The following is a 23,511-nucleotide window of genomic DNA, read 5'->3' as shown; positions in this document are numbered from 1 at the left end:
TAGGCCTGGGGAAATGGGCAGTAGTGGGGCTTATGGACATAGGGAAATATTGCTACACATTGTGAAATGACTAGAGCTTCTCTGCTTCCTTGTTCCCATGCCAACATGCTGAGCATTCTCATAAAGCAGGTTTGTCCATTCCTCCTCCTGTGTTTTAGTATTTGGCCCAGAGGTTTCCTAAATGATTGCACTGAAATCGCTGTGGTCCAAATGTGGCTACTTATTCACTCAAATTTTCACTCTCAGTGGCATAGTTGTGCACGTGTCTTTCGACCTCTGTTGCTCCCTCCTGCAACCTTGCTCAGTCTGTCATCTGTTCATAGTTTGTTTTCTCATACTCAGTAGTTTACAGTTTTCATTTTGGGTGATTAGTTGGGGTTACCAAATATTTGTAAAAGAAAAATTATCAGTAAATATTTTTTAATTCTAAATTGAAAAGAAATAGACCCACATACATGACAAGGATGGGTGAATATCTGCAATTCAATGTGATACACCACATTAAAAAAAAACGATAGATAAAAATCATAGGATCATCTCATTAGATGCAGGAAAAGCTTCAGACAAAATTCAACATTGATTTATGATTAAAAACTCTTGGGCTTCCCTGGTGGCGCAGTGGTTGAGAGTCCGCCTGCCGATGCAGGGGACGCGGGTTCGTGCTCCGGTCCGGGAAGATCCCACATGCCACGGAGCGGCTGGGCCCGTGAGCCATGGCCACTGAGCCTGTGCGTCCGGAGCCTGTGCTCCGCAACTGGAGAGGCCACGGCAGTGAGAGGCCCACGTACGGCAAAAAAAAAAAAGAACCCTTAACAAAGTGAGTATAGAGGGAACTTGCCTCAACATAATAAAGGCCACATATGACAAACTCACAGCTAACATCATACTCAGTGGTGAAAAGTTGAAAACATTTTCTCTATGATCAGGAACAAGACAAGGATGCTCACCACTTTTATTCACCGTAGTCTTGGAAGCAAAGGTAGCCTTTTCAACAAATGGTGCTAGAACAATTTAATATCCACATGCAAAAAAAAACAAAAACAGAATCTAGACTTTATACTCTTCACAGAAATTATCTCAAAATGGGGACTTTCCTGGCGGTACAGTGATTAAGACTCCGTGCTTCCACTGCAGGGGGCACGGGTTCCATCCCTAGTCAGGGAACTAAGATACCACATGCTGCATGGCGCAGCCAAAAAAACCAAAAACAAACAAACAAAAAAAATTATCTCAAAATGGATTATAGACCTAAACATAAAATGCAAAACTATAAAATTCCTAGAAGATACCATAGGAGAAAACCTAGATGACCTTGGATATGGCAATAACTTTTTAGATACAAAGGCATGTGAGGGCAGGGGTATATTGAAATTCTGTGTACTTTCTGCTCAATTTTGCTATGATCCTAAAACTGCTCTAAAAAATACAGTCTATTTAAAAGGGAAAAAAATCCTAGAAAGCCTACTGATGGTTAGTATTTGATTCATAAGTAGTGGTGATCCACGGAAGATTTCTATAAGCAGGGGAATGATATAACTCTGCTTCCAAAGGTTAATCTGGGGGGCAAAGCACAATAAGGAGGGGAGGGGAGAGAGTGAAAAGGAAGCTGAACCCCATGTGATTGTTCCTGGGTGGTGTATTTGGTAGATAGCAAGGAGCTTGACAATGGCGATGGAGGGAAGGGAAGAGAGATCAACGCTGTCATGGTGAAGGGACCCACATGGTTTGGCATATGGTTAGATGCCACACTTTGTTAGATGCTATTTGTAGATGAGGATGAGAGGAAAAGAAGAAGGTAACAAAATGACCTAAGGGACTAGAAGAAAGATGATGCCATTAAAAGAGGTATGAAACATTGAAGAAAATAAAAGGAGGAAGGATGTAGTATAGTTCCAGATTAGCACACATTCTATGAAGGACCTCTAGAGCATAATTCTAGATTGATACACCTAAATCATATTGTCACAGTACACAGGCAAGTTTTGCAGATGTTTTCAGTGATTGCCTAGCAGGCAACCAATCTTCCCACTTGCTCTGTAGCAAGAATCCCTGAAAACAGTGTGTGATGCTCTAGAGGAAACAGTTCCTCTGCCTAGGAGGAAGAAAATTGGTTAAATCAATCATACACAGTTAATCTAAGAAGCTGTGTTCAGGAAGAAAGCTGTGCTGTCACAGAGAGGGGCTTGGGTTTTAAATCAAAGAACCTGGGTTTTGTGTGCCATTTCTGCCACTTAATGAACTTGAACCTGGAATAAGTTATTCTTCTCTTCTCTTTAGTTTTTCATTTAAAATGTGTATACACTAACATGTACCTCATAGAATAGTAATGAGAATAAATGGAGTAATCTATGTGAAGGCGTTTTGTAAAGTGCCCTGCAAAAGGGAAGGATTTAAAGTTATTTCTCCTCAGCAGAGTGAGGATCCCATAACTGATCTGGGTGGAAAAGATTTTACCAAAAGGAGGGAAACCAGCTTTATACCAGGTCCTTTTTTGGTAATTGAAATAGTGATACTATGGTGGCATGTAGCCATGGGGACCAGATGAAAAGTGTCCCCTGGACTAGGGCTGCCCCACCCCGGGCATGGAGTCCTACCCTCTGCTCTGAACGGGCTCCCCTGGTTCCCACACCGTGACATCTCACCTCGGTGCTACTGCCTCTCCTCTTCATGTTGGGTCATCTAAAGATCTAGATATCAGAACCATCGCTCAAAACCATCCGATTCAGTTAGCATTGATGCACAACAAACTGCCCCAAAACTTAATGGCTGAAACCAGCAACCATTTCCTACTTCTCACAAGTCTGTGACTCAGGGAGCAGGTCTGCCGATCTGGGCTGGGCTCCAATGATCTCAGCAGGGGTCACCGATGCCTTGGGATTCAGGGGGAGGGCTGCTGGGGCCTGGCTGGTCCAGAGAGTCTTGACTGGGACCTCTTGGCCCTCCTACACATCTCACATGACTCTGGGAGGCTAGCCTGGGTGTTTTCTCATGAAAGGATCCAGGACATGTGGATATTTCAAGTGGAAATGTGCACGCACTTTTTCAAGCCTCAGCTTGTGCCATGTTTGCCACTAATTTTCACTTGTAAGCACTGATTTCTGGAGTCCTGACTTCCTCTCCTTTCCAGGCCAGGCCGTAGAACAGCACTTAATTTTTTTATTTAGGAAATGGGGATGATACTGTACCTATTGCTTCATATGTATTTTTATCATTTATTAGTACGTGACAAATTTATTTCCTATGACAAAGTATCTCTCTGTAGCAGGGATCAAATCCTGCCTGCTGCATGTTTTGGACAAACTGTAAGCAAAGAATGGTTTTTACATTTTTAAGTGGTAAAGGAAAAAAAATCAAAAGAATGTTATTTTGTGACACAAGAAAATTGTATGAAATTCCAACTTTAGGGTCCAAACTAAAGTTCTGTTGGGATATAGCCACACTCATTATCTATCATCTATGACTGCTTTTGCTCTACAGCAGCAAAATTAAATTGTTGCATTAGGGACCATATGACTCCCAAAGCCTGAGATATTTACTACCTGGCTCTTTACAGAAAAAGTTTGCCAAGCCCTGTTCTATAGCGTGACTTCCAAAGGCTGAACAGTGATTATTCTCTGCGGCCATACTGTCAAGATCTGAGGTATAAATATTGAATATGGAGGTTATACTCAATTTTTAGTATTACAGATAACAACTTTGAAAAAGAAATACTGTGTATATTTCTCAATTATTCCTTAGATCAGTTCTTAGAAATGGAATTGTTGAGGCCAAAGATAAGCACATTTTTAAGGCTTTGATACATATTGCCAATTTGCCATACCTTTAATATAGATAAAATATCATTTAAAATATAATTTTAGGCCCAGTTTTTAAGAGTCATTTTTATTAGAAATGGATATGGAACTTGCTCAAAGAACATTTTGATCTCTAAATTCATTTGACTTTTTTTCCCATAATGATGTAATCAATTTTGTAAATGTTCCCTTGGTCATACTGGTGGCCCAGGGATTCCCAGCCTCTCAGGCAGAGGAAACTGATGAAGGATATCAGATCCCACCGTATCCCTTAATGTATGTATACTGAATCATAAGACACTCTCTTTTTTTTTTTTTTTTTTTGGGGTATGCAGGCCTCTCACTGCTGTGGCCTCTCCCGTTGCGGAGCACAGGCTCCGGACATGCAGGCTCAGCGGCCATGGCTCACAGGCCCAGCTGCTCCACGGCATGTGGGATCTTCCCGGACCGGGGTACGAACTCATGTCCCCTGCAACGGCAGGCGGACTCTCAACCCACTGCGCCACCAGGGAAGCCCGACACTCTCTTTTTTTAAAAAAAACCATAATTTTCTTAAAAACTAATTATATATCTATAACAGTTAAGCACAGAAAGGGAAATTTTTCTCTTGACTTTGTAGGCCAGGTATTACTGTCTACATATTGATGGCCTATCTGATAACAAGAGACTTCTCCATCTTTTACCCAAGTTCTGAGTGTTTTATTTTATTTACCTCTTACACCAAGTTCCACCTATTATCCCCCTACTGTTTCCATCTCAAGGCCCTTTACTTTTTCTGCAGTAACCTCTAGATTATCTACAGGTATCCTCTCCTTAGTCTGGGTTGTAGACATGCTCAGAATTCAATCCTCCCTTTGCCCCAAATAGGGAAGAGGTAGACCCAACTCGGACATTTGTTAGAGGAATGAACATCAGGATCCAAAACAGGAAAAAAATATGTCTGAGCTAAAGACCCTGAAAGGAAGCCCCAAATCAGAATTTGGTGAGGTCTTATACAAATGCCAAGTCCAAAAAGCAGATGAGTCCAAAATCACAAATGAGGTTTCCAGGCAAGATTCAGGAGCCAGACAGAAAGTTATAAGAATGAGAGGCATTCCTCCCATTCAGATATTCCAGGTCAATTTCTGTTACCATCTTTAGAGTGAACATGACTTATCTTTTTTGGATACTGGAGGTGTCAGACTATTTTAAGAGTAATGACAGTAGCCACAAAGGTTCAACTAAATATAATATTTAACAAATTCCAAAAGATAATTTATAAATGGGAATAACCAATAAAGTTTCTATCTATCATTTCACTATATGGATTAAAATTTATTTCAGGAAGATTTTGTACAGAAAAGTCTTTTTTTCACCTTCTGTTGGCCCACATGGAAATTATGTTTGCCGTCCTTATATATTTTAAAAGGTTGAAAAGATAAATACCATTGTGAGTTCATTCAACTAAAAGTTAAGTAGGTACATTACAACCACCTATTAAAAGCCATTAAGATGTAATTAGTCTGTTTAATAATCAAGTATACAGTGCATCAAAGATTCAGTTTCCTTAAGGATCAATCATAAGTATATTAACAACTCACAGGCTTGCTTAGACAGATAAAACACTGAACTCTTTAACAGATATCTGTTTAAAAGAGTGCTGCAAATGAAGTGATGAAAGGGGAAGAGAGAACAAAAAACAATCCAAACCAGATAAGATGATGTCACGTGTGGAAGGACATGTCAAAGCCAGATTTGTTCTCTCTCACTCTCTCTCTCTCTCTCTCTCTCTCTCTCACACACACACACACACACAGTAATTATAGAACATAACCTGGAGTGATAAAGATGATCATTTCAAAGACAGTCTAAATTTCCTCCCAGAAACCAATTAAAATGGGCCAAAACAGAATCAAATATAAGAGAAACATTTATACGCAATGTAAACAAGAAACGGTGCCAATTACATACTACAACCAGGAAGAAACTTCAGCTAGGTATAATGAATGGCTTAAATTGAAAGAAGAAGATTCACAAGACATAAATTCATTTCTCAAGATAACAGCACTGTGGAAAATAAATGAAAAATTTCTTGAAAACACCTAATTACTGCAATTTGGAGAGAGAAGAAGAGATATGGGTAGTAAGAGAAAACGTGGGACTATTCTACATGGGACCTGCTGCTTCACTGTAGATTCCTGGAATTCCATTAGTGGGGAGCTTAAAAATGGAGTGATTGGCCCTCCTATATAGATTCTCTCCAACCTGAACCCTTACAGTTCATGAACTCAGTAGGCTAGGGAGAGAGGTCTGCAGCACAGAGGGACAGGGTGTGAGGATAAGGTTAGATCAGGGGAAGACTTGGAACATAGTAGTTCCTGTGTTGTGCGGGAATGGAAACAACCCCCCAAATGGGAAAAAAACTAGGTCTCCGGGCTTTAATCTGAATTTTCAGAAACGAGGCAAGTGCTCCCTGACCCAAGGGAGCACTTTATAAAATCTTCCTCACATCCCCCGCCGCTTCCATCAACCTTAGTTCTTGTGTATGGTATGAGGTAAGGGTAAAAGTTATCTTTCTGCATATGGATACCCAATTGTCCCAGCACCATCTGTTGAAAAGACTGTTATTTCCACAATGAACTGTCTTGGTACCTTCCTCACAAGTCATAAACATAGTGACTTTTTTCTGGTCTCTTAATCCTGTAACACTGATCTATATGTCTAACCTTACAGCAGTAGCATACTATTTTAATAACTGTAGCTTTCTCTTTTTATTGAAGTACAGTTGATTTACAATGTTGCGTTAGTTTCTGGTATACAGCAAAGTGATTCAATTATACATATATACACATATTCTTTTTTATATTCTTTTCCATTATAGTTTATTATAGGATATTGAATATAGTTCCCTGTGCTATACAGTAGGATGTTGTTTATCTGTTTTATATATAGTAGTTTGTATCTGCTAATCCCAAACTCCTAATTTATCCCTCCCCGACCCCCTTTCCCCTTTGGTAACTGTTAAGTTTATTTTCTAAGTCTGTGAGTCTGCTTCTGTTTTGTAAATAAGTTTATTTGTATCATTTTTTAGATTCCACATATAAGTGATAGCATATATCTGTCTTTCTCAATCTGACTTACTTCACTTAGTATGATAATCTCTAGGTCCATCCATGTTGTTGCAAATAGTATTATTTCATTCTTTTTTATGGCTGAGTAATATTCCATTACATATATATATATATATATATATATATATATATATATATATATACACCACATCTTCTTGATCCACTCATCTGTCAATGGACATTTAGTTTGCTTCCATGTCTTGACTATTGTAAATAATGCTGCAATAAACATTGGGGTGCATGTATCTTTTCAAATTAGAGTTTTTTCCAGATACATGCTCAGGAGTGGTACTGCTGGATCATATGGCAACTCTAGTTTTAGTTTTTTAAGGGACCCCCCATACTGTTTTCCACAGTGGCTGCACACATTTACATTCCCACCAACAGTGTAGGAGAGTTCCCTTTTTTCCACACCCTCTCTAGCATTTGAATAAATGTATATAGTTAAGTTTTGAAATCGGGAAGTGAAAGTCCTCCAACTTTGGGGGTTTTGTTCAAAATTGTTTTGGCTATTCTAGGTCTTTTGCATATTTATGTAAATTTTGGGATTTGCTTGTCAATTTATGGCCAAAAAAAGCCTTCTGAAATTTTGATAGGAAATGCGTTGAATTTATAGATAAATTTGGGGAAAACAATATTTTACCAATATTGAATCTTCCAATCCATGTAGAATATTTCTCCACTTATTTAGATCTTCTTAATTTTTCTCAGCAAAGTTTTGTCATTTTCAGTGCACAAGTCTTGTACTTCTTTCATTAAATTTATTTCTAAGTATTTTATTCATTTTTATGCTATGGTGAATATAAATGTATTAATTTCACTTCAAGATTATACCAGATCTTCTTATGATAGATTTTGCAAGGGGACAAGAGGAATAAAAGAGGCTTACATTCTTGTCTCATTCAAGATTAAGATATGGCTACTGATTAGCCCAAGGTGTCAATAAATATTGTGAATTTAGCTATGTACGTTAAAAAAATTTAGGAGTAACCTTAAAAATATTTGAAATAGGACATATAATTTCCAAATTACCAACAACAAAAAAAATAATAAATGGAGCAAATCCACACATAACAAAAAATGGGACAAAGAGGAGAGGAATAAATAGTAAGAAAGAATAAGTAAATGCTTTACCACTAAGGTCTGGAACAATGCAAGGATGTCTGCTCTTACCATTCATATTCAACGTAGTACTGGAAGTTCTAGGGACTACAATAAGGCAAAAAAAAAAAAGAAGAAGAAATAAAGAGCATAGAGATTGGAAGAGAAGAAATAAAACTGTCTCTATTTTCAAATGATATGATTCTGTACATAGAAGTTCTCAAAGAATCTCCAAAAAAAATTCCAAAAACTAATAAGTAAGTTCATCAAGGTCACAGGATAGAAAATCAACAGAAAAAAATCAACTGCATTTTTATATTTTAACAATAAATGTGCAGAAACCAGAATTTAAAAACAATACCGGGGTTTCCCTGGTGGCGCAGTGGTTGAGACTCTGCCCGCTGATGCAGGGGACATGGGTTCGTGCCCTGGTCTGGGAGGATCCCACGTGCTGGGGAGCGGCTAGGCCCATGAGCCATGGCCACTGAGCCTGTGCGTCCGGAGCTGGTGCTCCGCAATGGGAGAGGCCAAAACAGTGAGAGGCCCACGTACCGCAAAAAAAAAAAAAAAGAAGAAGAAAAACAATACAATCACTCCAAAGAAAATAAACTACTTAGATATATATTTAACAAAGCAGGTGTAAGATTTCTATGCTAAAAATTACAAAATACTGGTGAAGGAAATCAAGGACCTAAAAAATGGGTTTAATGTAGTTCCTATCAAAATTCCAGCAATGTTTTCTGTAAGACATTTTTATAATTTTATATAATATATATTATATACAATTTTTATTTTATTTATAGACAAAGGCCCTAGAATAGATAAATAATCTTCAAAAAAAAAGAAGAAAAAAGTGGGAAGAATCATTATACCTGATATTAAGACTTACGATCTAGCCAAGTAATGCTAAAAATGTGCACTGGCAAATGGATAGACATATAGATAAATGGAACAGAGAGCCTAACAATAGGGCCACAAAAATATGCTCAACTGGTTTTTTACAAAGGTGCAAAAGCAATTCAAAGGAAAAAAGAATAGCAGATGGTGCTAGATCAATCCATAGCAAAAACACACACACAAAAAAACCCAAGTAATTTTTATTTTTGTTGTACTTTTATGTGTTTTCTGAATTTGTGCTTAGAAAATATCTTGGCTGAAATGACAACTCTGTTTTCTGAATAGGAGAGAAAAAAATCACATTTATATCTCATGAAAGAATATGTAAGAGTACATTCTATTCATTCAAAATTTTGCCTCATGAGATAAACTAACCAAGGAGTCTTCAGCACAATTTTAGGGTAGATATAAAGGAACATTATATCCTGGATCTCTATGCCAGTCACATACTTGGTTGCAGTAGATTGCATTAGAGATTTGTTAATAATATGCCTGTAGGAGTCAACAGAACAGTTAAATTTGTGAAAACATAATTAGCATCACAAGAAAAACAAAACATAAAAGCAATCAGAGGTCTTGATCCTTTGTACAAAAGTAGAAATGCAATTGTTTTCCCTGGAAAATGTTTAAAGGCCTATTGTGTCTGCAAGCCTCCTGTGTCTCAACTTGTTTGGGTACAACTGGGCTGACGATGAAAAGCAAGATGTCATTCAAGGGAGCCAGCTGACTTCTCTGCAGAAATACTGCTGAGTTGACAGACAGGGGCTGCACTGGCACCAGCAAGCTGGCAATCAAAAGCCATATCTGTTAGGACTCAATGTAGGAAGTAGTTAAGTAGTTACAGTATGCATTTCTCTAAATTCCAAGTTTCCTCTAGCCTATTACTACTTAAGGAAAACTGTGAGAAATATGATCAGAAATAGCACTGGAGAAAATCAAAACCTGCTGTTATAGGCTGAATCATGTTCCCCATCATTCATATGTTGAACAAGTTCCTAACCCCTAGTACCTCAGAATATGCCTGTATTTAGTGGTAGGCCTTTAAAGAGGTAATTAAGGCAAAATGAAGTCATAAGGGTGGGCCTTAATATGGGTGGTGTTCTTTTAAGAAGAGATTAAGATGCAGACAACACATAGATGGAGAGGCAACCCTGTGAGAACACAGCAAGAAGGTGGCCATCTGCAAGCCCAGGAGAGAGGCCTCAGAAGGAACCAAACCTGCTGACACCTGGTCTTGGGCTTCTGTTCTCTAAAACTGAGAAAATTAATTTCTGTTGTTTAGTCCACCCAGTCTCTGATATTTTGTTATGGCAGCCCTAGCAAATTAATACTCCTAGGAACACTTGAATTTCAAAAAGCTCCTATAGTCCTTTCTTAAAAATAAAAAAAACCTCATAATCAATATATATCAAAGAACAAAGGGATCTTAATTTATCTACTCTGTTTTTGGAACACATCTAGTTTTCTTGAAAATAAAATAGCAAAAAAGAAATTATACACACAGACATACACATGTTGGAACGTATTTTATACTTAGAAAGCAATTTGCCCTCCCTTTCTCATAATACATGGAGTGCCATGATCCTTGCTGAGTGAAAACCCTTATTCCCAAAGCTGAAAGTGGTGAGACTTGAAACCCCAGGAAACCCCCAGGAAAAGCTGTGCCACCGTCTTTGAAGTTTTGCTTGGAAGAGACATGAGAGGTCACATCATCCAACATCCCACCAATGAAGGAATCTTTCTGGAGTGCCCCTGACAGGCAGGTATCTCAGAGTGTACAGGGGCCAAAACACAGGAGACCGCTTATGTATTGCAAGAATTCCAACTGTTAGATAGTTCCTTCTAATATTCAGCTGAAACCTACATCAATGACCCCAAGTCCTACCCTCAGATTTGTATTTGAAAATGTCAGTAGAAGAGCTGGGCACTCCCGGTTTCGACGGCAACCCCTGCATCCCAAGCTTCTCTGGGTCCTCCTGAGATTCTTTCATTGACTCACAAGAGGGAGATTAGAAGACCTGCTTTCTCAATCTCCCACATCTAAAGATGCTGAAAAAGATGATACTGACATCAGTATCAGAGGATTCTGACTCAGATTGAAATCCTTTCACTGTGGTCAAGTGGAGCATTTAGAGACACACAGACTTATCTAAGTTTCCATTTGCTGACATGGACCTCAGGCAGGAGCAACTCCATCTTGGACCTAGAATGTTATTTCACCACTGGAATTCCATGTGGCTTACAGGGTCTTGGTGCTCCGGCCGGGTGTCAGGCCCAAGCCTCTGAGGTAGGAGAGCCGAGTTCAGGACATTTGGACCACCAGGAACCTCCCGGCCCCACATAATATCAATCGGCGAGAGCTCTCCCAGAGATCTCTGTCTCAATGCTAAGACCCAACTCCACCCAATGGACAGGAAGCTCCAGTGCTGGATGCCCCATGCCAAACAACTAGCAAGACAGGAACACAACCCCACCCATTAGCAGAGAGGTTGCCTAAAATCATAATAAGGTCACAGACACCCCAAAACACACCACTGGATATGGTCCTGCCCACCAGAAAGACAAGATCCAGCCCCACCCACCAGAACACAGGCACCAGTCCCCTCCACCAGGAAGCCTACACAACCCACTGAACCAACCTGACCCACTGGGGGCAGACACCAAAAACACGGGAACTACGAACCTGCAGCCTGCGTAAAGGAGACCCCAAACACAGTAAGTTAAGCAAAATGAGAAGATAGAGAAACACACAGCAGATGAAGGAGCAAGGTAAAAACCTACCAGACCAAACAAATGAAGAGGAAATAGGCAGTCTACCTGAAAAATAGTTCAGAGTAATGATAGTAAAGATGATCCAAACTCTGGGAAATAGAATGGAGAAAATAAAAGAAACGTTTAACAAGGACCTAGAAGAACTAAAGAGCAAACAAACAATGATGAAAAACACAATAAATGAGATTAAACATTCTCTAGAAGGAATCAATAGCAGAATAACTGAGGCAGAAGAACAGATAAGTGACCTGGAAGGTAAAATAGTGGAAATAACTACCACAGAGCAGAATAAAGAAAAAGGAACGAAAAGAATTGAGGACAGTCTCAGAGACCTCTGGGACAACATTAAACATACCAACATTCGAATTATAGGGGGTCCCAGAAGAAGAAGAGAAAAAAAAAGGGACTGAAAAAATATTTGAAGAGATTATAGTTGAAAAATTCTCTAATACAGGAAAGGAAATAGTCAGTCAAGTCCAGGAAGCACAGGGAGTCCCATACAGGACAAATCCAAGGAGAAACATGGCAAGACACATATTAATCAAACTATCAAAAACTAAATACAAAGAAAAAATATTAAAAGCAGCAAGGGAAAAACAACCAAGAACGTTTTAAAACTTTCCTTCATACAAATTAATTTGTAACTTGGTGGTTGCAGAACCTAGAATTCTGATCGTTTCCAAACTATATACCAAGACAGACCTCCACAACCACAAACTCTGTTGCCTCCAAAGGATTTAGGAGGAAACCTGAGAAGTTAACTGCTTGAAATATTTCATCAGAGAATGAAGAATTCATCCATTTTCCTTCTCTTTTATTCCTGTACCTTTAAATCCCAAGATCAATGAATCTATAGTGTTTAATATTTTTAAATAAAACTCAAGGAATCAGTGTGTATAGAAGGATTTGGGGCCAGAAACCCTGGATTTGAATTCTAGGTCAGTTATTGACAAGCTAACCTTGGGAACTATCTTACTCTTTAGAATCTGCCCTGCCTGCCTCCCCAAAGGGTGACAAGTTAACATGGAAAAGAAGCAGGAATTTTTTGGGGGGAGGGAGTTGGAGCTGAATATATATGAGTTTTATTTTAGACATTTATGACTTTATGGCAATATATATTTGATGTGCTTTACAACATGCAAGGACTTGTTAGATAAGCAAATGAGGAAAAAGTTAAGAAAAAAGTAAAGAAAAGGGGAAAAGTAACAATCAATCAACAGGGTGGAAACAAGATGCAAAAGCTATTATAATCATGGTAGAAAGGAAAGACTTCCCAATGAGTAAACACACACATACACGAAACTATATATTTGTTAAAAGATAATTTCCTTCCCCCAAAGTGAAGCATAAAATTTTATTTTGATTTTGGTGTCAACCCTTTTTCTCTGACCCTGCACCCAGGCAGCTAAATACTTCCAGAGAACTCAGACAAAAGGACAAATAGGAATCACCATCAATTCAGGATTGCCTCCCTCAGACGGGCCCATGGCACCCCACATTCCGTGACTACAGTCCTCTGGTCCATAGTCTCTTCTATGAACACTTCAGAGCTCATCTAACCTGCACTATTGTTATGGCTAATTTTATATGTCAACTTGGCTAGGCCATGGTATCCAGATACTTGGTCAAACATGTTTGGATTCTGCCGCAAAGGTATTCTTTAGATGAAATTAACATTTAAATTAATAGACTTTAAGTAAAGCCAATTACCCTCCATGGTGTGGGTGGGCCTCATCCAATCAGCTGAAAGCCTTAAGAGAAAAGACTGAGGTCCCCAGAGGAACAGGGAATTCTGCCAGTTGATTGCCTTCAGACTTAAACTGCAACATCAACTCTTCCCTAGGTCTCTACTGCCAGCTTACCCTGCAGATTTTGGACTTCTCTCTGCCTCTTTCTCTCAATCTCTCTCTCTCTCTCTCTCTCTCTCTCATAATAATATATATATATTTCTGGTTCTGTTTCTCTGGAGAGCTCTGACAACTACAACCATCCTCCCCAGTCCCTGCTGCCATCTTTCACACACACAGTCTCTCATCAGATGACCTGATCCTTTATTTCACATAGACATAGATGCTGTGAAATTCAAAGAATATTTTTCAGTTTCTTCCTACTTGACTTCCCAGTGGCATTTAATACAACTCTTCTTTCTTGAAACACTCATGTCTGGACATCCAAAATACTCCAGAACCCTGATTTCCCTCCTCCCTCTCTGGAACGTCTTCTCACGGTGCTTTGCAGTTCTTTCCTCCTCAGAGCAATCCTTCTCGATGCTGGAATTCTCCTGGGCTCAGTTCTAAGCCCTCTCTTTGCAGAGCCTACTCTCTCCCCAAGGGACTTCATCCACAAGCACAGTTTTAATTACCGTCTGTGCAACTGCTGACTCCAGTCCAGATTTCTCTGAGGTCTGGATTCATGTAGTCAACTCTCCTCTAACAGCTCCACCTGGATACTAAAATGTTGTAATTTTATTTTGTCAGATCAGAAGACTAGTTTTCTGTGGGGAGAAGGGAGCTAGCATCCAAAAGAGGCAGCTGGGTAACAATTTTGCTTCACCTTTGAGCAGAAGGGTTACTTCTCCTTGTTGATCACTGCAATCTGAAGATCATTGTGCTCCTTCTCTAACTTGGACAACGTGCTTCCAAAAATTTAGTCATTCCTATGGCCCCCAGTTCACAGTGAACCTCAGCTGAGCTCAGTGAGAGTGAGCCCAAATCCAGCCATCTCATGTACCTCCTCCAGTACAAGTTTGCCCTAAGATTTTCAAGTAGAATTGAAAACCATCTCCAAGTGCACCACAGGCCCCACTTACCTCTGGCTCCTCTGCTCTGGTCTTTCTCTAATATTAGAGTTGCTACTAGAAGTCCCATCCATAAATTCTCGACTGATTTTGTTTTTGATGCAGTATCCATCTCATGAATTAGTCAGACTCTACTCGATGTGGTCTTGGCTACACTTTATCATGCAAAAATTCACCAACATTCTGGCAGATGGGCAGCACCTTTTGATGGTTTCCTGTATCCTATTAGTCATTCAGTGGAATTCAGGATTCAGGGAGAATTTATTCAAAGGATTCGTATGTCATCTTAAACTGGAAATTCAAATTAGATTTCTAAAGATTATCCTCACTCTGATTTCTCTGAGCTAATAATTCTTCCAAATTTTTCAATCCCAGTTACCTTTAAGGGGTTCCCCATTTTACTTAACTCAGGGACACACTCATAATCTGGAACACTGGCACCTGGGAAAACACTAGCCACAAAGCATTTCTAGCAAATATTATGATAAAGGACACCAATGACCTTTAGCTTTAAAAATCTTTACATAGTAGGCAAAGCCCAGTAGTCCAACGGCCATCACTTTGTGTTCTGCCTTCTGCTACAATCCCCCAACCTAGGGCTGGGATATCTGCTGCTTGGATCTCCTCATTGCCTTCTGCTCTTAACTTTCCAAAGCATCTACATGTTTCAGGAAACGAAGTCCGAGTAAAATGGTGAGCTCTTTAGTACACGAAAAGATATGGAATTATCTGGTCTGGGCAGATGAGGAATCCTGATTGTGAGAGGTAGCAGCAGTGATGAATGTCTGTTGAGTTCCACATAGAAAGCCCCAGTAACTGATCAAGGGCACAGTCATAAATAGCAAGTCTTTATCTTCATGCTTTAGAACAATCTTGCTTTCTTAGGCAGGCTATGAAGATGATAGAGATTTCCCAAGAGTGACGTTAGTTTTCAGTTACTATGTATAATATGCAAACAATTTTTACTCTTAACTACACCTTTCAAGTCCCTTTTTTAATAAGAAAATATCAAGGCATGTTATGAAAATTAATCTGCATTACATTGGTCAAAAATAACCTTTTCTTGGGACAGTCACAAGGGTCTTCTCATTTTTTCTATTTATTGCTTTGACTTTTGATTTTTTTTTTTTTTTTTTTTTTTTTGGTGGTACACAGGCCTCTCACTCTTGTGGCCTCTCCCGTTGCAGAGCACAGGCTCTGGACACGTAGGCCCAGCGACCATGGCTCACGGGCCCAGCTGCTCTGCGGCATGTGGGATCTTCCCGGACTGGGGCACGAACCCATGTACCCTGCATCGGCAGGCGGACTCTCAACCACTGCGCCACCAGGGAAGCCCTGGCTTTAGATTCTTAAAAGTAGCTTTGCGTCGTTTTGAAATTGGAAGCGTGAATCCTCCAACTTTTTTAGTCTATGGTATATTGTGTGCTGTAATATCCTGTAGGTTTAAAGAACGGCTGATTTATCAAGCTTCATCATCAGGATTTCAGTTGAATGGTATCTATGAAGATATTTTGCTTTTAGACTGCTTAGTCTCTAGCTCTTTTTTTTTTTTGGTTGAAAGAGAGAATGTTTGTCTCGTATATTATTTTTTAACCCCTCACCTTCACAAAGGCAAAGAAAGTGTTCTATTTAAAATGTTCTATTTGCTACTCAAAGTATAGTTTTCAGAACAGCAGCATCAGCATCACCTGGGCTCTTGTTAAACCGACTACTCTCAGGCCCACCCAGATATGCTGAATCAGAATCTAAGAACTTCAGGAGGTTCTTGCTACATTAAAATTGGAAAAACGCTGAATTAAAGCATTAAACATCTTCTAGGTATCAATATCATGAACTGTAAAATAGGGGTAAAACCAATGGTGTCTTTCACAGGATATTATAAGATTCAAATAATATGGAATGTAACAGTGTTATCCAGTTGACAAGTATTAATATTAGTCAATGAATTAAAAACTTACGGAAGTATAGTAAAAATTAAGTGAAATATGGCTCAGTACTTGGAATACTGTAAGATTCAGTCACAGAGTTAATCATTTATTCATTTATCCAATAAATATTTACTAAGCTCCTTATAGATACCAGGCACTGATCCTACCTTTGCTCTCATAGATTTTAGAAGTGACAATTAGACAAGAGGTCCATATCTAGAGGAATTCTTCAGGGTGGTTAGAGACCAGATTCTGTGGTCCAAAGCCCTTTCACCCATCAAGAGAGTAGAAGGGTGTGCTTAGAGCCTAGTAAAGGTGACTTTGAACATATCCTGAGTCAGATTCCCTCCCCTTCTCAGAGTTGGCAAATCCCATTTACAGTTAACTCTTGTACAGTGATTCAGAGACAACCTAGAATGAATAGTGCAAGCTATCATGTGATGCTAGGAAAATAAAATATCTATTATCCCTTGACACTTACTCTACTCTTATGATGCATGAGGTGACAAAAGTCCATCAGACACAGCCTTAGTTAACGGACATTTTCATAGAAGCAAACACATCAGGCCTGCAAGCAACGCAACAGCAGGTCAAACTGAGTAGACCTGGTAGTTGGAAATGACTTTCAGAAAAAGAAATGCCATCAATTCTTGAAAAAGGAGGTTTTCTCAGAATGCTAACTCTGCATGGGATCATAGTCTTTAAAAAGCCTGTGGAACCTGAAAAGAGATCTAGTCCAGGTGACAGCACAAATGCAAGGAGAAAAAAGGTGGGGAAAAAAAACAAATAAACAAGGGAAAGAGCACAGCCAGTGATCAGTGTTGAAGGGAGTAGAGGGGGACAAGTTCTCTGACTAGTTAATCCACATGCTTTTCCCACCCCTTCATTCATAGAGGGGGAATTGAGTCCCAAGAGATTAAGTCCCTCCATTTTCCATTTCACTGTTGAATTGAAAGGCACTCTAACTACACTGAAAAATTCACCATCTACCTTATAAATAATCCATGTTAATAAAAACATGTCAGGTGGTACCAGTGGCCTGGGGGAAAGGAAAACACTGTGATCAGGGAGTAAGAGAAGACGTCAAGAGGTGGATTCTGCATAAATAGAAAAGCTGATTCTAAAATTCATGTGGGGGCTTCCCTGGTGGTGCAGTGGTTAAGAATCCGCCTGCCAATGCAGGGGACATGGGTTCGAAGATCCCACATGCTGTGGAGCAACTGGGTCCATGAGCCACAATTACTGAGCATGCGCATCTGGAGCCTGTGCTCCACAACAACAGAGGTCGCGATAGTGAGAGGCCTGCGCACCGCGATGAAGAGTGACCCCCGCTTGCCACAACTAGAGAAAGCCCACGCACAGAAATGAAGACTCAACACAGCCATAAATAAATAAATTTTTTTAAAAAGGCAAAAGACCCAACACAGCCAGAAATAAAAATAAATAAATAAAATAAATTTGTTTAAAAAATAAATTTAAAAGAAAATTTTTTAATAAAATTCATGTGAAAATTCTTATGGACCCAGAAGAGCCAAAATAATCTTGAAAAAGAACAAAATTGGAGGACTAACACTTCCTGATTTCAAAACAGTACAAAGCTACATGAATCAAGTGTGTATAATGCTAGCATAAGTATAGACAAATAGATCAATAGAATAGAATTGAGAGCCTAGAAATAAACCCTCAAGTTTATAGGTAGTTGATTTTTGACAAAGGTGCCAAGATAATTCAATGGAGAAAGAAAGGTCAAAAAAAAAAGAATGGTCTTTTCAAAAAATGGTGCTGGGATAATTGAATATCACATGCAGAAGAATGAAGTTGGACTCCTAACTCACACCAATTAACTCAAAAGGGTCATAGACCTAAATGTAAAAGCTAAAACTATAAAACTCTTAGAAGAAAAAATAAGCATAAATCTTTGTAATCTTGATTTAGGCAAAGATTTCTTAAATACTACATCGAAAGCCCAAGTCACAAAAGCAAAAAACAAGTAAATTGGACTACATTAAGATTAAAATGTGTTTAATAGTGATCGCCAAACTCCAGACTAACTGCATCAGAATACCCTGGGAAAAAGGAAAGGGAGGCTATAAAAAAATAGACTCTCAAGTCACACCCTTAGAGTACGAAAAGTTTTGCTTTTTAAAAGCCCCCAAAATATTATTGACTAATGTACAAGAAGAGTTGGAACTCCTGATCTAGAGATTGAAACAAAAGTTACAAAACAGAAGGAGGAGAAAATAGGGGGATATTTTATCATGTCAGTATGAGAGAGCATTTTAAATACGTAAAAGCAAAGAAATAAATTATCCTTTGATTCATTAAATAAATATTTATTACTACCAGGCACATGCATTTTGGCTACGTGAAATGTTTAAACTTCTGTATATCAAGAGCCATCACATACAATATTTAAAAACAAACTAGAAAAAAATTTTTTGGAAAAATTATTTCTAATGTCTATGGTAAAGAAAAGATGTCCTTAATAAGTTAAAAAAAAAAACCCAAAAACTTACAGTTCACTAAGAAAAGGCAAGTAATAAAATAGAAAACAGGAAGTTGACATAGTCCTCAAAAGAAAGTAAGTCGCCTAAATTAAAATGCAAATATGTGAAAAACTGTTTGACTTTTCTAACAGTCATAGAAATGAAGACTACTTGGATAAAATACTATGTGTGTCTATCAAGATGTTAAATACAGAAACAAATGGGATGACACCAAGGTTGGCAAGAGTACAGTGAAAGGAGTGCTTTCTTGCATTGCTCTTGACTGTCAAAATTGTCACATATATGAGTCTCGTTTTCTTTGTCTGCCAGCTTTCATTAGGTTATGGGTTTTTTTTTTTTAACATCTTTATTGGAGTATAATTGCTTTACAATGGTATGTTAGTTTCTGCTGTATAACAAAGTGAATCAGCTATACATATACATATATCCCCATATCTCCTCCTTCTTGTGTCTCCCTCCCACCCTCCCTATCCCACCCCTCTAGGTGGTCACAAAGCACCGAGCTGATCTCCCTGTGCTATGTGGCTGCTTCCCTCTAGCTAGCTATTTTACATTTGGTAGTGTATATATGTCCATGCCACTCTCTCACTTCGTCCCAGCTTAACCTTCCCCCTCCCCGAGTCCTCAAGTCCATTCTCTACATCTGTGTCTTTATACCTGTCCTGCCCGTAGGTTCTTCAGAACCTTTTTTTTTTTTCATTAGGTTATGTTGCGGTAACAAACTACCCCTAAATCTCGTGGCTTACAACAGTAAAGGTTTACTTATCACTCATGGTCCATTTTAACTGTGGGCCAGCTGTGGCATTGTTCCACATGTCTTCTTCATTCTAGGTTCCAGACTGCTAGTAGGGACATGCTGTTATCTGGCATGGAGAAAGCACAGAACTGGAAACAACAATGGTTCTCAAAGTTTCTGCTAGGTAGGAACACATACCACTTCTACTCACAATCCGTTAGCCATTGCAAATCATGTGGCCAAGCCTGATGTAAATGGGATGGAAGAACACAAGGAAAGGGCTCTGAAAGAATGGACCAAAGGGAAGACAGCAAATACTGTGAAAAAATTATATAACCTTCTATGATCTTCCTCCCTTTGCATGAAAAATACATTCCACACCCCAAGGAAAAGTATCTCCCAAAGACCTATCTAGTTATGGCTTCTGACCCAAAGTCCAAAATATCTTTCAATAGTTTCTATACCTGGTCTATATATAGCCTCCCTTGGATATGGAGACCTGTGAACTAAAGAGAAAAGTTATCTGCACGACCACCCACCCTTGCACGTGCGTACGCACATGCACACACACACACACACACACACACACACACACACACAGCCTACAGTGAGGCAAGAGGGACAGGATAACCAAAACAAATACTCCCACGACATGGCAGGGGAACTGATGAGAGCCACATATCAGTTACTGATGTTACACTTCCCTCCCACTCCGTCTTTCTTCACAACACAGAGATTTTAGCATTCTATGACTTTGTCGATAGTGTCTGCAACCAGTGAATGAGAACAATGAAATGAAAAAGGTAATAAAAATAATTGTCAGAGTATTTCTTAATTTCCAAAGTGGAAGATGTGTAGGAAATGCTGATCCTGGGTATGACCTAATTTGCCTATCGTTATCTTGTAGAATTTATGGAATAGCCTTCTCTATAAATTTAATAAATATAACTTTCCAAAAATTTAATAAGTATGTGCTGTGTGTGTGTTTTAAAGTCAGCACAATAATTTAGAAATCCAGTTGTCATTAGGGTTTTCTCTGGTCATTATTGCTAACAACCAAATGTGCTGTCTTCTCTTAAAAGATCTTACCCTGAAACAATCTGTGCTAGCAAAAAAACTATACAATTTCAAGACTATTATTTGATTATATCCCAGCCATCATTTGCTTTACTTCCTGAATGGCCTCTTTTGAGTCACTGCCCATACATAAGCCTCCGTCATGCAATGACGAAAACAGCTGAATTTCTGTGGCTGTTTTTCTCTGTAAACGCATTAGTAGAGCTTCCAATAAAAATAACCAGAAAAGAAACTGCTGAAGCGCAACATTTTCCCAAGGCAATGTTACCCACCTATGTATTAAAAAATTTTCTCATTACTGAGCTTTACAGTATCTTTATGGAAGGACAAGACATTATTCATCCATTTCCTCCCTCTCTTCCTTCCTCCATGTTATTCAGCCGGAGGATGTAATCATGGGCAACCCAAGCAGGCAGGCTTTATTTCATTTACTCTCACGAGTCCCTACATAGTTCTCTAATAAAGATAAGGCTCCCCTACATAATTAGTCATTTCTCTCTTTCCAAACTGTAAACGAAGCCAGATTCAAGTTTCGGTTTTGATGACTGTTTATCTAAACACTTGTCACAATGATCCTTTGAACAAACACAGATGCCCCAGTGACAAAAGTCACACCAGCTGGACTAGAAGCTGGAGGAGCAGCAGGGGCCAGAGTTGAGGATACTGGGACCAACTGGGCACCCTAGAACAAAGTCAGACAAAAGGGCTGGAGACTCACATGCGGACCTGAAGCTCCACATGAAATGAAAGCCCTGAGGACTGGGCACAGGCAGCCTTTGCCCACGTGTCTCTGGGCCATGGATGTTCTCAAGCCAATTCGTACCAGCCTGGAAATACTGATTGTTAAATTTTTAGGAATTTTTCAAACCAGGTGTGAAATTGTTGGTAGCTTGGAATTGGCTATGGTAGGGGTATTTACACCACTGAAATTGATAAATTCTACAAACCAGGGCTCTAGTTTTCAGTTGTTAAACATTCACCAGCACACCACTAGGCCTTTGGTTGCTGCTGTCAAGCTGAAATCCTTCACATCTCCCTCCTTTGGACATTTGCAACCAGATTCTGTTCAGAAAGCAGCAGAGAACATTAAGAAAGTATAACCATCAGGACCCAGTCACTGATCATTACCCACAATGTCTGTTCAAGGTCTGTCTACATATGAAGGGATGCTCAGGAGAGGTCCTCCACTAACATTCACAGCCAGGCCACCATCTGAGGACAGCAAGTGTTGGTTCTTGTTCCAGCTCTTTCCTGTTGTTTACACTGAGCAAGAGGGTCTGGGAGAAGAGTGAGAAAAGTAAGGGCATGAAAAAGATGGGCCTGAAATTTGACTTGCCTGTGGCACAGCTGGTTGTGTCAGACAAGAGGAGGTGGTGAAACTCCTCCACAATGCTGCTTCATCTCTCTTTGGCCTGACACCATAGCAAGAGAAAAGACTCCCATGTGGAAACGAGACCAGAAGACTGGGTCTTGCTCCACCTTGGACACTGACTCATAGTCTGACCTGGAAAAAAAAGACACAAACTGCCCTTGCAGGGGACAACACTGCCCCAGTGATTGTCAGACAGTGTCTGCTAATAGACCCTCCCACTTGTGGAGGTGCTTTGGGGATAATGGAAAAGCAAATAGAACTAAACTGGGAGAAAAAAAGAAAAAGGAAGGAAGGAACAGAGGAAGGAAAAATAAAAAGAGAGAGAGGAAGGAAGAAAAGAGAAAGTAGAAAGAAGTTAAAAAAGAAAAAGGAAACAAAAAATTAGAAGCTGAAGCTAAAATAATAGGTCTTCTCAACCATAGGAACTGAAAAAAAATGTTCATTTTTCCAAGGTCTTCCTGAACTTAATAACTGACTTTTAAATAAGTAAACATCACAAATGTGAACTTAATAAAATAACTAAACACTAATAAAATGTCACTTTTATATATTTCTGTATTAGGGACTTGTATGTAAGGTTTTATTTGGGAAAAAAAAAGTTCCAGTGCTGAAGATTAAGTTTGAAAACTACTCAACTAGATGAATTATTTATTCAGTAAATATTTGATTGTGAGCTATCAAAGTTTGATGCCAACTCTATACATTAACAGATAGGGGGAAAATCCAAATCCTCTGTTCAAGAAACTCAAAGACAGAATTCCACTCAAGGGTTCATGCTTTAAACTACCCCCTCCACTCTAAAAAGAGTATTTATATTTGAATACTCTTCATTGGATTTTTTTTTAAATTAAGACAAAACCCTTTTCAAAGAGAAAAGAAATTTCTTGGTAAACCAAAAACAAAAGACAAACCAAATGCTAAGGCATGGAGGCCATGACCTTGTTGATTTCAGATCAAAACTATGAGTGACTGGGATTCCACTGCAGGTAATAATGGAGATCCCAAGCCTCAATGGTGACGGAGGGAAAGAGCCACCCTGCCACATAAAACAGGGCTTGGACCAACACCTTCATGTGAAACAAACTATGACCACTCCTGGGGCTGCAACTTGCAACAGCAGCAGCAGTTCTGGGAGGGAGAAGAGAAGGCTGCTGACACAGGACCAACTCCTGGGCATGCAATAGCTCTGATAGGATGGTAATACCAGCATGAGGTGATAGGGCTACATGTGAGGTTCCATTTGCAGGATGGAGACAACCATACATCTGCTGGGCAGGAAGAAGGGAGTACAGAGGGAAGGAAAACAAAAACCCCCACTCAGTATGAGCCCAGAGGAAACTAGAGCTCCAACACATAAAGGGAAAGATAACACTGAGAAGGATGACCAAGAAAATCAATAATAAGGGGACACATTCACTCT

This window comes from Hyperoodon ampullatus, assembly GCF_949752795.1.
Source record: "Hyperoodon ampullatus genome assembly, chromosome: 1".
NCBI lineage: Eukaryota > Metazoa > Chordata > Mammalia > Artiodactyla > Ziphiidae > Hyperoodon > Hyperoodon ampullatus.
Note: the sequence above shows the minus strand (reverse complement) of the source record.